This window comes from Panthera tigris, chromosome A3 (genome assembly GCF_018350195.1).
Source record: "Panthera tigris isolate Pti1 chromosome A3, P.tigris_Pti1_mat1.1, whole genome shotgun sequence".
NCBI classification, from domain to species: Eukaryota; Metazoa; Chordata; class Mammalia; order Carnivora; family Felidae; genus Panthera; species Panthera tigris.
In genome coordinates this window covers 10,437,196-10,450,797 of record NC_056662.1, presented here as the reverse complement: position 1 = coordinate 10,450,797, position 13,602 = coordinate 10,437,196, and the positions used below count along the sequence as shown (strand labels likewise).

Sequence of the window (13,602 nt, the reverse complement as noted above, 5' to 3'; positions counted from 1 at the left end):
TCCCCAGATCCTAGAATAGTACCCAGCACATGGCAGGCAGTCACTAAAAGGCAGCTGAAGGAAGGAAGGGATGAAAGAACAGTGCCCATCATAGCTTCTCCTGAGAGATCAGTCCATACCTGAGCTTGCTTCAGCAGGGCACCTGGGTCCCCGCTTTCCTCAGTTTAATGGGACTTAAATTGTGTTTTGCACAATCAGCGGCCCAACCTCTAGAGTGGTTATGACACCTGTAATCATTTTTATAAGAGAAACATCTCATCTGACTCAGTGGTTTCAGGGAAATTCTGCCCGTACATGTTTTTTGGTGAGAAAGAAAAAAATACTTCTAGAAATATGTCCTGTTATAGAAAATATGCGCTTGGGGTTATTATAGCAAGACTGGGGGGGGGGGAGGAGCACCTGTGTGGCTCAGTCGGTTGGGCATCCAACTCCTGATTTTGGCTCAGGTCATGATCCCAGGGTCATGGGGTCGAGCCCCACATTGGGCTCTGTGCTGAGCGTGGAACCTGCTTGAGATTCTCTCTCTCCCCCTCTGCCCCTCTCTCCTGCTTGCATGCAGGCTCTCTCTCTTTTTCTCACTCTAAAAAAAAATAAGACTAGTACATCGGAATCCAGTCACCACTGCCCCCACCCCCACTGACCTCCCTGATGGTCAATGGCACCCACAGTCCTGAAAACATAAATGTTTGGCCAAGGTTGGGGCGGGGGGGACCTTCTGGTATAACAAGGAATGTCCCAGAGCTGGGAGGCCCAGGATCCAATCCAAGTTCTTCCTCTAACTCACTCTGCAACTTTCAAGCAAGCCACCTGGGCTTACTGTGCCTCAGTCTCTCCATCTGTAAGATGGGGGGGTAGTGAACTGGATAATACCTGAGCCCCGGTTCTGGCTCTAATATTCCAGGATTCTCTGACGCTCACCCGGGTGGCAGCCAGGGCCATCTTCATGGGATACAACCTGTGAAGTCACACAGGACCCAGTGCTCAGAAGGACCCTATGCTTAGTTGGCTCTGCCGTCACCGTCTTAAGACTCTTAATTTTTGAACATGGGACTGCACCCTTTCACTTTCCACCGGGCCCCGCAAAATGAGGCAGCCAGGCACGATGGCAGAATTTAACGAATAAGTCACGATTCTCATCACGAACTCCACATCTTGACAACGCCCGTGGTAATAAAAGCTTGACTACAAAATGTAGGCACTGAAACCTTTTTTTTAAGTCTAATCCAAAAAGTAGGAAGATTCTTCACCAGATTCCAGAAACAATCCCGCCTCGACATCAAGCACATCCTGGGATTCTCACCCTAGATGTTAATATTATAATTTATAGATGGATGCGTTGGGACTCCCCCGGGCCTGGAACTCGGATAAGCCAAATGAGGCTAGATTCAAGCAATGCCAACATCTCAGCCATCAAATAAATGGTATTTCCATAAAATGTTTTTAAAAATCAAAATGAATGAGGTGCCTGGGTGGCTGAGTCGGTTGAGCATTCTACTTCAACTCGGGCCATGATCTCACCGCTTGTGAGTTCAAACCCCGCATCGGGCTCTGTCCTGACAGCTCGGAGCCTGGAGCCTGCTTCGGATTCTGTGTCTCCCTCCCCCCACTCATGCTAGGTCTCTCTCTCTCTCTCTCTCTTAAAAATAAACATTAAAAAAAAATTAAAGAGGCGCCTGGGTGGCTCAGTCGGTTGAGCGCCCGACTTCGGCTCAGGTCATGATCTCAGTCTGTGAGTTCGAGCCCCGTGTCGGGCTCTGTGCTGACAGCTCACAGCCTGGAACCTGCTTCAGATTCTGTGTCTTCCTCTCTCTGCCCCTCCCCTGCTCACGCTTTGTCTCTCTCTCTCTCTCTCTCTCTCTCTCAAAAATAAATAAACATTAAAAAATTTCTTTAGTTAAAAAACAAAAAAATCAAAATGAATGTGGAAAAAAAAAAAAAAATCCATGGCAAGCAAACTATTCCGGAGCCTGAGGCTAAAGGAAAAATGAGTAATACTGATCCTGTCTTGATTTAAATTTTTTGTTTTTATCTTTGGTTTAGCATGGATTTTTGACATCAATTTTGATTTTTAAAATATTACTCATCTCGATTATGGAGTCTTCTGGTGTTTCCTTATGTTTCGCCTCCCCCCCCCCCCCCCCCCCCCCCCCCCCCCGCGAAAGCCATTTTCAGGAACGAGCTCCTTATGAATGGGGGGAACAGCAAGACCGGTTTGAGACCCGACTTCTACTCCACTCTGCCACCTACATCGTCTTTTAAAGTCTGCACAGGACTTCTCCGCTGTGAGAAAACCAATCTCCAGGAGGGGATTGCTCTGAGGGTGCGAGGTTCTGCTGAAAAAGTAGCCCCCCAACCCCCCACAGCTGCCCCTTGTCCCCGTGAGCCTGGGAGCTTGAGACCCCAGCTTCCGGGTTCTTGACTCCTCCTACCTGGTCCCTGCCCACCCAGCACGTCCAGACTGTGTTTCTCCTCTTGACCCCTTGCTTCCCGGAAGTTCCCCTCTGCCTTCCGAAACTGATCCTTAGCAGGGGAGCGTGGCGGCAAACTCACCTTCCCGCAAACCCGCTGTCCTTGCCTTTAGTTAAGCAGCGGGTGCCATGGGGGGCGGGGAGCTTCATCTGCTGCTGTGGAAGGCGACGAAGGGCCGGCAGGTGAGGGGACCGGGCCCAGCCCCACAACCATTTCTCAACCATCTGCCTTCTTCTGCCTTTCTGTCACCCGGGCTGTCCCCCTAGACGACCGTGCCTCCCCAGAATTGTGTTTCTCATTTCCACTCTCTCCCTTGCCGTAGTCTGGGACAGCCGTGTTCTCTTCATGCTCTTTGAAGTCGGGGAGTGATAAGGACAGCAAGCTGACTTCGGGGACCTCAGAGCTACCCTCCCTCAGCTTCACACCCTGGCCCCCCAAAGACACACATGGCATCTGCTCTTGCCCCCCCCCCTCGCATTTCTCTGTCAAAATGATCACTAGATCTCGCTGAAACTTTTAGTGATTTAGCAGGTAAATGGCTTCAGGTATGATTGTCTCCCCGACTTTACAAAAGGAAAAATCTTTCCCTGACTTGCAGAAGCAAACGGGCATGTCTTCTGTACCTTGGACTTTCTCCATAAGGCCTAGCTGTTACCTTGCATCTGGCAGACCCTTCATACACACCTCTGAGCTCACGGGGTGAGTGAATGAAGTAGGTCATCCAGAACCCACAGAAAAGACCCCGGAGATCTGGCAGACAATGGGTTTATCCCCTTTCGGACAGCCTTGGAGGTTATGAGGCTGAAGGAAAGTACGAACTTGAATTTAAAACAATAACACGGCAGCTAATGTGAACGGACCACTTTTTTGTTTTTGTTTATTTTTGAGACAGAGAGAGACAGAGCATGAGCAGCAGAGGGGCAGAGAGAGAGGGAGACACAGAATCCGAAGCGGGCTCCAGGCTCCGAGCCGTCAGCACAGGGCCCGACGCGGGGCTCGAACTCACAGACCGTGAGATGGTGACCCGAGCCGAAGTCGGACGCTTAACCGACTGAGCCACCCAGGCGCCCCTGAACTGACCATTTCTATCTACGCTGAGAGCATCACAGACATGATCTTTAAACCTCCAAGCACCCCCTCCCCATGTGCAAGGATTACTATTATCCACTTTTCAGTTAAGGAAACTAGGCCCAGAGTAGGTCGTGATGTCACTTCTAAAGTCACACAAGCCACCACGGAAATGGTTTTGTCCCACACAAGTCTGATATTCATTACTGAGTCACACTGTTCCTCGGTTATTAGCTAAGGGCGGATTTGCTAAGGGACATTTTGGACCAAGATGAAACGCTGAAAAAAAGTCTTATGACTCCCAGTGATAGCAGAGGACGAAGGAGGGGCTGAATTGGGGCGTCTCGACTAGACCGAGGGCAAGACGTGTCTGAAGTGGTCTGTATTCTTCGCAAAATTAGTGGCATCTACTCCCGTCGCCAAAAACAGGGACCATTCCTTGCAGGACCCCAGGACCCCGAGGGAACACAGTTCGGGAACCACAAAGCCTCACGCCCTATGGACTGGAAAGTACCACCTCTCCCCACCTCGTCTGCCCCACGCCGGTCCCAGCCACCAGTAACTGCCACCCAGGCCGCCCTGACGGCCTCCCAGGTGCATTCGGAACACGTACTCTTACCCGCCAGAGGCCGCCTGCACTTAATGGTCAGTATGGGCTTTTACAAGATTAACGAGACCACACCCTCCGCTGCTTAAAATTCCCCTAACGCCTCCCCATGACTCGGAGAGTGAACCTCAAGCTGCTCCTTCCCTGGCTTGCCTCCATGATCTCGTCCCCTATCACACTCCCCGGCCCTCTCGGGTCCAGCCGTACAGGCTTTCTCGCTGCTCACTGAACGTTCCAAGAACATCTCTCTTCTCGGGACCTCTTCCTTCTGCCTGGATGCTCTTCTCCCAAACATTTCATAGGCAAACCCCAGGCCACTCAGAAGTCAGTGAAAAACGACATCTCTTCGAAGAGAAAGGGGGCCATTCAGTCTGAATGAGCGATCTCTACTGTGCGGTCACGCTGTGTGTCTTCCCCAAATCACGTTCAGTTCCTAACCCCAGGTACCTGTAAATGTGGTCTTACTTAGAAATAGGGTCTTTGCAGATGTAATCAAGTTAGGATGAGCTCTTTAGAACTAAAGGCTGGAACCCAATGCCTGGTATCCTTATGAAAAAAAAAAAGGAGGGACACACACAGACACAAGGAAGGCCACGTGAGGGCAGATGGAGAGACCAGAGAGATGTATCTACAAGCAAGGACTGCCAGGAGCCACCAGAAGCCGGAAGAGACGAGGAGGGGTCCTCCCCTAGAGCCTTCAGAGAGAACACGGCCCTGCCCACACCTCGATTTTAAACTTTTAGTCCCCGAAACTGTGAGAAAATAGATTTCTGTTGTTTTAAGCCACCCAGTTTGTGGTAACTTGTGAGGGCAGCCATAGGAAACGAATACTCCCACCCACCACCCATGCGTGTACACGCACACGTATACACATATACATGCACACATGTGTGTGCATATGTGCATACATGTGCACACATGTGTGCACACACTACCCACACATATACGCATGCATGCTTGCACACACATGCACACATGCACATATACGTGCATGCACACGTGCATACACATATACACACGCACACATGCATACATCTATACACACAACACATGCACACATGAGTACATGCATACACGCATGCACATATATATGCATATACACATATGCCCACACGCATATACACATACACATGCATACACGTATATACACATGAATACACGCACATGTGCATGCACACACACATATACACATGCCTACACACACATACGCGCATGCATGCACATACACATATATACATACATGCACACATGCATGCACATGCACATATACACATGCATGCACACACATATATGCACATGCCTACACATACATATGCACATGCATGCACATACACATATACACATACATGCACACATGCGTGCACATGCACATATACACATGCATGCACACACATATATGCACATGCTTACACATACATATGTGCATGCATGCACATACACATATACACATGCATGCACACATGCGTGCACATGTACGTGCATGCGTGCATACACACGTGTGTTAGTACATGTACATGCGTACACACATGCACACATACGTGCATACGTGCTTATACCAAGTTATTCCCAGCTCTATTCTCCTACTTTGGTCTCTAGCATTTGACCCCATTCGAAACTATCTTGGGTATTCCCGGGTCCACTTGCTTGCCGCTTGTCTCATGAAGGCAGACGGTCTCATTCCCTACTCCTTCCCCAGCATCTGGGATGGTAACCGGCACATAGTAAATGCTCCAAAATTGTTGATGAACATGAGTTCGATGGGCAAGGGAGCTTTCTTAGAAGAGGTGAGAATGAGCTGGGCCTTGAGGAAAGGTGTGGAAGGAGGGGACAGCAGGTGAACAGGCTGGCCCGGGCAGAGGGAAGGCCTGAGGGGCGCGTGTGCAAAAGGAGTGAGTGGAATAGGCAGAGACTGGCTCCGGGGGCAGCGGCAGTGCCAGCGATGGGAGCACTTGAGTCACCGAAGAAGCGCCAGTGGAGCCCTGGCTGCCGAGAGAGGCTTTGGGCCCCTGGACAGGTCCGTCGTGCTGGAGAAGATCAGACAGGGAGGGCATGGGGGCTGCCCGAAGTTACTGGGTGGCCCAGAAAGTCAAGGCAGAAGGCGGGAGAAGTCCCCAGCCCCCAGCCCCGCTCCAAATATTGTGGAGGGTCCTGCAGGGGGACGTGGCCCCCTCTCGAGCTCACCGTCTCACAGGGTGGTCCTGCTGCAGGAAGCAGCGGGGACAGGACCGTGGGCCATTAGACGCCAAGCTCTGGGCATCAACAGGGTCTGGGCCTGCCCTCAAAATGCCTCGACTACTCCCCGTCTCAGTTTCCTCGTCCCTAAACGGGGATCATATTCCATACCAGCCTCCTGGGGGTTTTGCGAGAAGCCACTGAGAGAATACGGGTAAAGTGCTTGGCCGCACAGAATGTGTATGAAACAGAACACAGGTCACCTTGTTGTTACGATCATTCAACCTAACAGGGAGCAACGGGGTGGAGCGGGCTGCACCCAGCCTCTGTGACTTAGCCGTGTGACCCTGTGGGGTGACTGGACCTCTTTGTGCAAGAAGGGCATGATAGCTCTCAGGCCGGTGTGAGGTTACTGGGGTGGTGCCAGGAGGGGTCCTGGCCCATAGCCGGCAGTCGGCAAGTAGCATTAGCTGCCATGCTCTTTGAGACTGACTCATTGCAGACAACGTGGAAGCATGTGCCTGTTGGATGGCCCAGGAGGAACCTTGCTTCGGTCACCAGCCTTGGGGGGGAAAATGCAAAAGTCAAAGTCCACCACTGTTATGAAAAGGACGCCAACGAGAGTGAACCAAACAGATGACACCCTGCTCCAGAGTTTATCTTAGCTCTGGGGCCCTAAGAAGTCACATCACCCATCCTGTGCATCATCCGTCCATCCATCCATCCATCCCTTCATCCATCCATCCCTTCATTCATCTGTCCACCCATTTAATACAAAAAAGTACCGAGCACTTACTAAGTGCCAGGCACTGCTCAAGGCACTGGGGCCACAGGAGTGAACAAGACAGCTGTGGCTTCTGCTTCCTGGAGTTGAAGTCTGAAAGAAGACAGGAGGGAAGCATGGACAGTCACCCCCCGTGTGACCAGCACAGGGCGGGGGCATCCAGTCCAGTCTGGGCAGTCAGAGTCTTAAATCCCTGTTCTAACAAAGGAACAAAAACAGAAACCTGCCTGGCTTCTTCCAGGTAAGATGTGAAATACTCAATCAGTCGTGCATGTAGTAAGGGAGACGTCTCCAACAAGAAAATGCACGAGGAAGCACCTGGCAATTGTTTCTTTACTTTGGATTCTTTTGCGGGGGGGGGGGGGGGGGGGGGGGGGGGGGGGGGGGGGGGGGGAGGGGTGGAGAGTAAATATTGAGCTAATGAGTTACACAGTAATAATGACGGCAATTATCTTGAAGTGGGTACTTTGAGGGTCATATTGTTTATTAAAAGACTGAAACTCTCCATAGATGAATAAATAATTGCCCTCATCCCCTCCAAGGGTCTCTGCTCCCTGGGGACCTTCCTTGCAACTCAGCAAATAAAGGGTTGAAGCCTGACCCAGCCGGGGAGTCTGTTGGGACCTGCTTCTGCTGTTCCGACCGGCTGATGCTCAGATGTTAAATGTATCAGCTATTACTCTATGTATTACTACCGTCATCCTTTTCAATGTGGGGTAATTGAGACACAGGAAAATGAAGCTACCTGCACAAGGTCATGCAGCTAACAAGTGGCAGAAACAGGATGTGACCTCAGATCACTCGGATCCCAAGCGACTGACCTCTCTCCAGTGTAGAAATGTCACCGGGGTCCCACTGTAGTCACAGGAATAGACCTGGCCCCTGTCCTAAGGGGGCTTACAATCCAGTTAAGGAGAGTTTTTAATGAAGGTAGTCAGAGGAGCATCTGGAAAAAATGACTGCTTCTGTCTGAAGCTCTGGGGAAAGAGGGAGAGACCCACAGGTCTCGCGGGGGTCAGGGGGTGGGGGCGGGGCGATGGGGGCGGGGGGGAATGGAAGGGCTTAGCCAGGAGGAGGGGCCTTGGAGAGGTCTCTGTCCAGTGCAGGCAGGAGGCAGTGCCGACTTAAGAGCCTCCTGGCCATCGTGGGACTGTCTCCCTCGAGTGGAAGTGGAAACATTGTGATTTCATGGGCAAAAAGCTCTCCCTGACTCACCCTACAACTGAAACAAGTCAGCTGCTGCCTCAGTTTCCCTGTCTCTAACGATGATGCCTGTTCCCTCCCCATCCTCCCACACTTCTCTGTTTCCCTCCCAGGATATGTCAAGGAGCAATGTGGTGCTGGGAAAAGATCCCAGGACCAGGGTCAGGTCTGCCTCGCTTTCCTCATCTGTCAAACTATAATAATATTAATGAGTCCCAGGGGCGCCTGGGTGGCTCAGTCGGTTGAGCGTCCGACTTCGACTCAGGTCATGATCTCACGGTCCGTGGGTTCGAGCCCCACGTCGGGCTTGGTGCTGACAGCTCGGAGCCTGAAGCCTGATTCGATTCTGTGCCTCCCTCTCTCTCTGCCCCTCCCCCCCTCAAAAATAAATAAACACTAAAATTTTTTTTAAAAAATATTAATGAGTTCCAGGGACAACAGAGCATACGGTAGAGAGGCTGGATTCAAATTACAGCTGCATCACGTCCCCGCTGGGTGACACTTGGCCAGTCACAGCACGTCTCTGGGCCTCACTCCCCTCCTCCGTGAAGGAGACAAAAATTGCGTACTTACCACGCATATACAGTGGCCCTGAAGATGAAATGACTTCGTACTTCTAAAACACCCGGCCAGTGCCCATGTGTGTCTGCCCTCACCACCGCCACGTGCCAGGCATCGCGCTACTAACTTGCTGTGTGGCCTGAGGCACAATAGCCCTCGTGGTCCTCGACCGTCAGGCAGTCGTAGCATTTCGTGTGTGTTAACCTCCCGTGAAGCACAGGGGGAAGCATTTCGTGTGCCTGATTTCACGTGGATGCTCATGATGGCCCCACCGGGTCACCACGGTCCTTATCCCCTCTTGCGGGTGAGGAAACAACGCTTTACAAGCCGTGATCTCAGCCCCATCTGCGCCACTGGGAAGCTCCGGTAAGGTAAAAGGGTACCTTGAGAGATTTAAAGCACCGCATCCCTCCAAAGAGTTTTCTCTGTGAAATCCCGCCTCCATATCGAGATGTCACTGTTTTGCATCTTCAAGGGAAAAGGAATTGCAGCCAACGTTTGCCAGGTGCCCTACCTGTGTCACCTCGCCGAAGCTCACGACAACTTGTAAGGGAGACGCTGTTACTGGCTCCGTTTCACAGATGTGGAAACTTAGGCACAGAGAGGTTAGGTCCCTTGCCCCAGATCACCCAGCTGCAAGGTGGCAAAGCAGAAATTCTAATCCAAGCAGAAGACGGGGCGTTTGGGTCCGGGGTTGGGCAGAGTTCGCCCTGGGGTTGTTTATTCCTAAAATACTTTCCATCTTCCCACATCAGATGAACCTGAACACACCTTTTCCAGATCTTCAGTCTTGCCCAGAACCCTGACCCAACGCTGCCCAGCAAGGCCAGTATTTTCTTACCATGCAAATATTTCTATTCACTATTGCTGACCCCACCCATCGGCATGCACACGACAGGTCTCTTCCTAGGAGCGCGGTGGCGCTGAGTTTAAAAGGGCGTGAGATTTTTCCCTCGGGAGACCCCTGGGCAGGACATGGGGGAAACGACTCACGCCAGCTGTCTTTGATGCCTGGGATTGCATTCTGTGTGCCCAGTTGCCTTGGCATGCTAAATGCGGTTTGCCGGGAACAATGCGGGGCCCTGTCTCCCACATGCGTGCACTCACAGTGGCACGCACGCACTCACAATCCCTGCACACAAGAGTTCGGGCCAGGGAGGGTCGCGATGCATGTGCACACCCAAAATACACATACTTCAAGACCTTGAGAGAGGAGCGAGTTCATAAACCCAGAGCAGGGGTGTAACCGCCTCAATAAAATGTGAGGCTTGTTGGATCACACAGTAAAACAGAAGCCCAACTTCTCCTCCAAGCTTGCTCTCTCTCTCTCTCTCTCTCTGAATACAGCTGAATGTGCCATTCGTCTGTCCCCCAGCGCCACCCCCACCGTCGTAACATCAAACACCACTTTTCGGTTGGTATGACAGTAAAAGCCGGCTCGTGTCCGTAATAGATCTGTCAGCCGGCCGAGAGTATCATTTTTACAGATGATGCGATGTTAGCAATGTGTTTTGGCCACCATTGTCACATGCTTGACCACTAGCAGAGAACAAGATAAACTGGTACCAGTAAAAAGGTTCAAAGCACTGGCAGGGCTTGCTTTCAAAAGTGCAGCTCGGCTAAAAATACATGTCACCGAGGTCTGCTGTGGAAAGCACACCATTTACCTAACCCAAGGCATTTGGCCTCACTCTGGTTTAAAAAAAAAAAAAGAAAGAAAAAAGAAAAAAAAGCCCTTCAGGTTTATTTACTGAAATTGTCATTTCTTTTGCCCCAGAACTTTAATCAGCCACACAGAGCACAAAACCTACATTCAACTCCGATTTTATGACACGAGGCTAACTCCTCCTACGCTATTTATTTCACTTAACTCTTGCAGGCCTGCCCTCTGGCAGTGTCCCCCCCGCTACGCGCCCGCCTGGCCTCTGAAAAACACATCCCGCTGCCTGGTTCCCACTCTGAACGCCCGCGTCGTTAGCGTCCGGCCGAAAGCCCTCCGCTGTCCCAACCGGATGGCTATTTTCATATCGTATTCTTATTAGGCTAAGCCCCTCCCGTAAGGTCCAAATAGTATGATTCCGGGGCTGACTCCAAGAGGACGGGGAAAGACAGAAACCCAGAAAGGGGAGTGTAATCAGATCGCCAAACAAACTGATGGTACATTGCACTTAAAAGGGGGGCCGGAGGACCGTCTCCACCAGGCACATCAAACGGGGGGGAAGAAAGTTGTTTAAATGTCCCAGGGCATGTGCCGCTCTAACTGTTGAAAAGCAAAACCCTCCTTACTGTGTCTATTATACAGCAAAATGCCAAGCGTGTTCTCCTAAAGGAAGAAAAAAAAGCTAGACGAGGATGATGATGATCACGATGATGACGAAACTGAAAGGCATCCCCTGTCAACAGCCCGGTGCTGAAATGGTTAAGCAGCTCGCGGGTTAGTAGCGAGAACCTCTCCCACTGTCCCACCGAGGGGACCGTCCTCACGACGGACTTGCCCAGGGAATCCCGGCCTCGGGACCCTTCACTGCCCCCCTGCCAAGTGGCCTGACGTTGGCTCCCCCCGGTCTCCCCTCCTGGGCCAGGGGCGAGGGCACCTCTCCTCCTGGCCCCTCTACCTGCGCGCGCGCCCCAGGAGACCGCGGTCCCCGGGCCTCCCCGCGACCTGAGCCCGGGGCCGAAAGCGCTGCCCGAGAGGAGCGAAAGGGACAGGGCTGGAGGGCGGGAGGAGGAAGAGACCGAAGCAGGAGGCGATCGCTCGCTTACCTTGGTCCACAGACCCCATGATGCGGAGGGGTTGGCAGTGCCCCGGTCTGAACGCAGCCTCTCTCTGCATCGGGGGCGGACGGGGGCTCGGCGCGCCGTGGGAGAGGGAGAGCCGCGGGGCCCGTCCTCCCTAAAGCATGCTCGCCGGGCTGGCCCAGGAGCCTGCGAGCGGCCCGGGAGCTGCGCGCCTGCCGCCTCCGGGCTCGGGCTCCCGGCTCCCGGCTCCCGGCTCCGGGCTCGGGCTCCCGGCTCCCGCTTCCTGCCTCCGGGCTCGGGCTCCCGGCTCCGGCTCCCGGCTCCCGGCTCCCACCTCCGGGCTCCCGGCTCCCGGCCCCCGGCTCCCGCTCCCGCTCCCGGCGCGGCTGGGCGCTCGGGCTTACTCGAGAGGGAACGCGACTTCCTTCCCCGCGCTCCGTGTTTATAGGCTTTCAATGCAGTAAAATAACGGGATTCCCTCACTGTTTCCTCCTGTTTATCCAGCGCCATGGAAACCGCTGGATCCCGGCCATCTCCAAAACTAAGGGCTTTCCTGCAAACTTCACACTCAGGAATCCATGACGTCGCCTCCTCCGCGGCCAGCCAGCTCCGTGGCTCCCTCGGCCGCCAGCACAAGTCCCCGATTGTTCGGGAGAAAAGTCGGGGAGAGGGAGCAGAGGCGGGCGACGGCGAGGAGAAGGGTGGGGGCGCGCGGCGTCCAAGTCGGCCTTGCAGGAGCTCCGCGGCCGTCTGCAAGCATCGCCCGGGCCGCCGCCTCCCCTCGCCCGCCGCGGCGCCCAGCAACCCGTGCCCCACACGCCTGAGCCCCCCGTTTTGCAAGCGGGCCTCTCTCCCCGAGCAAGCTGCCCCGGGCTCATACCCACACCCCAGGGGGTCAAGGCCCCGTGGACACTGACGGGGGGGGGGGGGGGCCCTCCAGGTCCCTCCAGGCCTCTGGCCGCCCCCATTTTTTTTGTTTTGTTTTGTTTTGTTTTGCAGGGATGGTGGGGAGGAGGGGGAGGAGGGGGAGGGGAGGAGGAGGGAAAAGAAATAAATAACGGTGCCTTGTGTCAACTCTCCAACTCCAAGAGTTTTTTTTTTCAAAGAGTTTATTTTTAGGTTCATTTAGAAAACCCAAGGTTTCCAGTGATGTTCAGATGCTCCAGCAATAATGAAATGGCCAAAGAGACGCGGGAACCAGGCAACCCATGTGTTTACACATGCTCTGAATAAACAGGAAAATAAAGGGAAGGGATGTCATGAACTTTGCACAGTGTCCCGAAGAAGGTCCGCGGGATGCCACGCGTGGCTCCCATCAAGAGGCCACGGACCCCAGAAGGCCGGTGGGGGTGGGGGAGGGGTGCCGCCGTCGAGACGCTCTCTGTCCACACGGCCCAGCTCTGCCTCTACCTGCGCGCAGGGTGGGAAACGCCGGGCCCACGGATGAAGCCAGCTTTGCAAATGGCCATCTCAGACCCTGTTGATAAAGCTGCGGGTAGCACCGGGGCTGGTGACTCATCAGCACCCCCACCCCCTCCCCGATCGGCTGGAACTTGGAGACGCACTGGAGCGAGCTGGCTCCATCGGCGGGACCACTCTGTTTCCGGGCCTCGACCCACGACAGCCTCGCTGAGCTCTCAGACGTGACCACTTCTGTTGCAGATGCTGTTCCTCAAAGAGCAACCGTGGAAAGCCCCCCTCACCCCCGCCCCCACCCCACCCCCCACCTCGCCTGGAAGCCGGCCTTGACCAGCATGGCCTCCGGCGGCAGGATCTAAGCGAGCCTGCGCGCCCCCCCAAGAGCAGCCACATCCGTCCACCTGCTAGTTGTGCCCCGGGCCCTGTACCACCTTATGCTGAATTCCTTGCAGCCACCCTGCAAGCGGGGGATCCTCTCCCCGACCTTCCAAAAGGGAAACTGAGGCGCACAGAGGGCAGATGAGTTGCCCGTTGCTCGATGTGGCAAATATTGGGCTGCAGCCTGTGAGGCCAGGGAGAA

General features: G+C 53.7%; 1 protein-coding gene across 1 annotated transcript in view; it reads right to left on the bottom strand.

Annotated features, from left to right (window-relative positions):
- The window catches only part of NFATC2 (nuclear factor of activated T cells 2), a 158,573-nt gene extending 146,903 nt beyond the window's left edge, over positions 1-11,670 (bottom strand). The window contains exon 1 of the mRNA XM_042980147.1: positions 11,628-11,670. The gene's annotated coding sequence lies outside the window, so the exon portion shown is untranslated. The remainder of the gene's footprint in view (positions 1-11,627) is intronic.
- Positions 11,671-13,602: the final 1,932 nt, after the last annotated feature.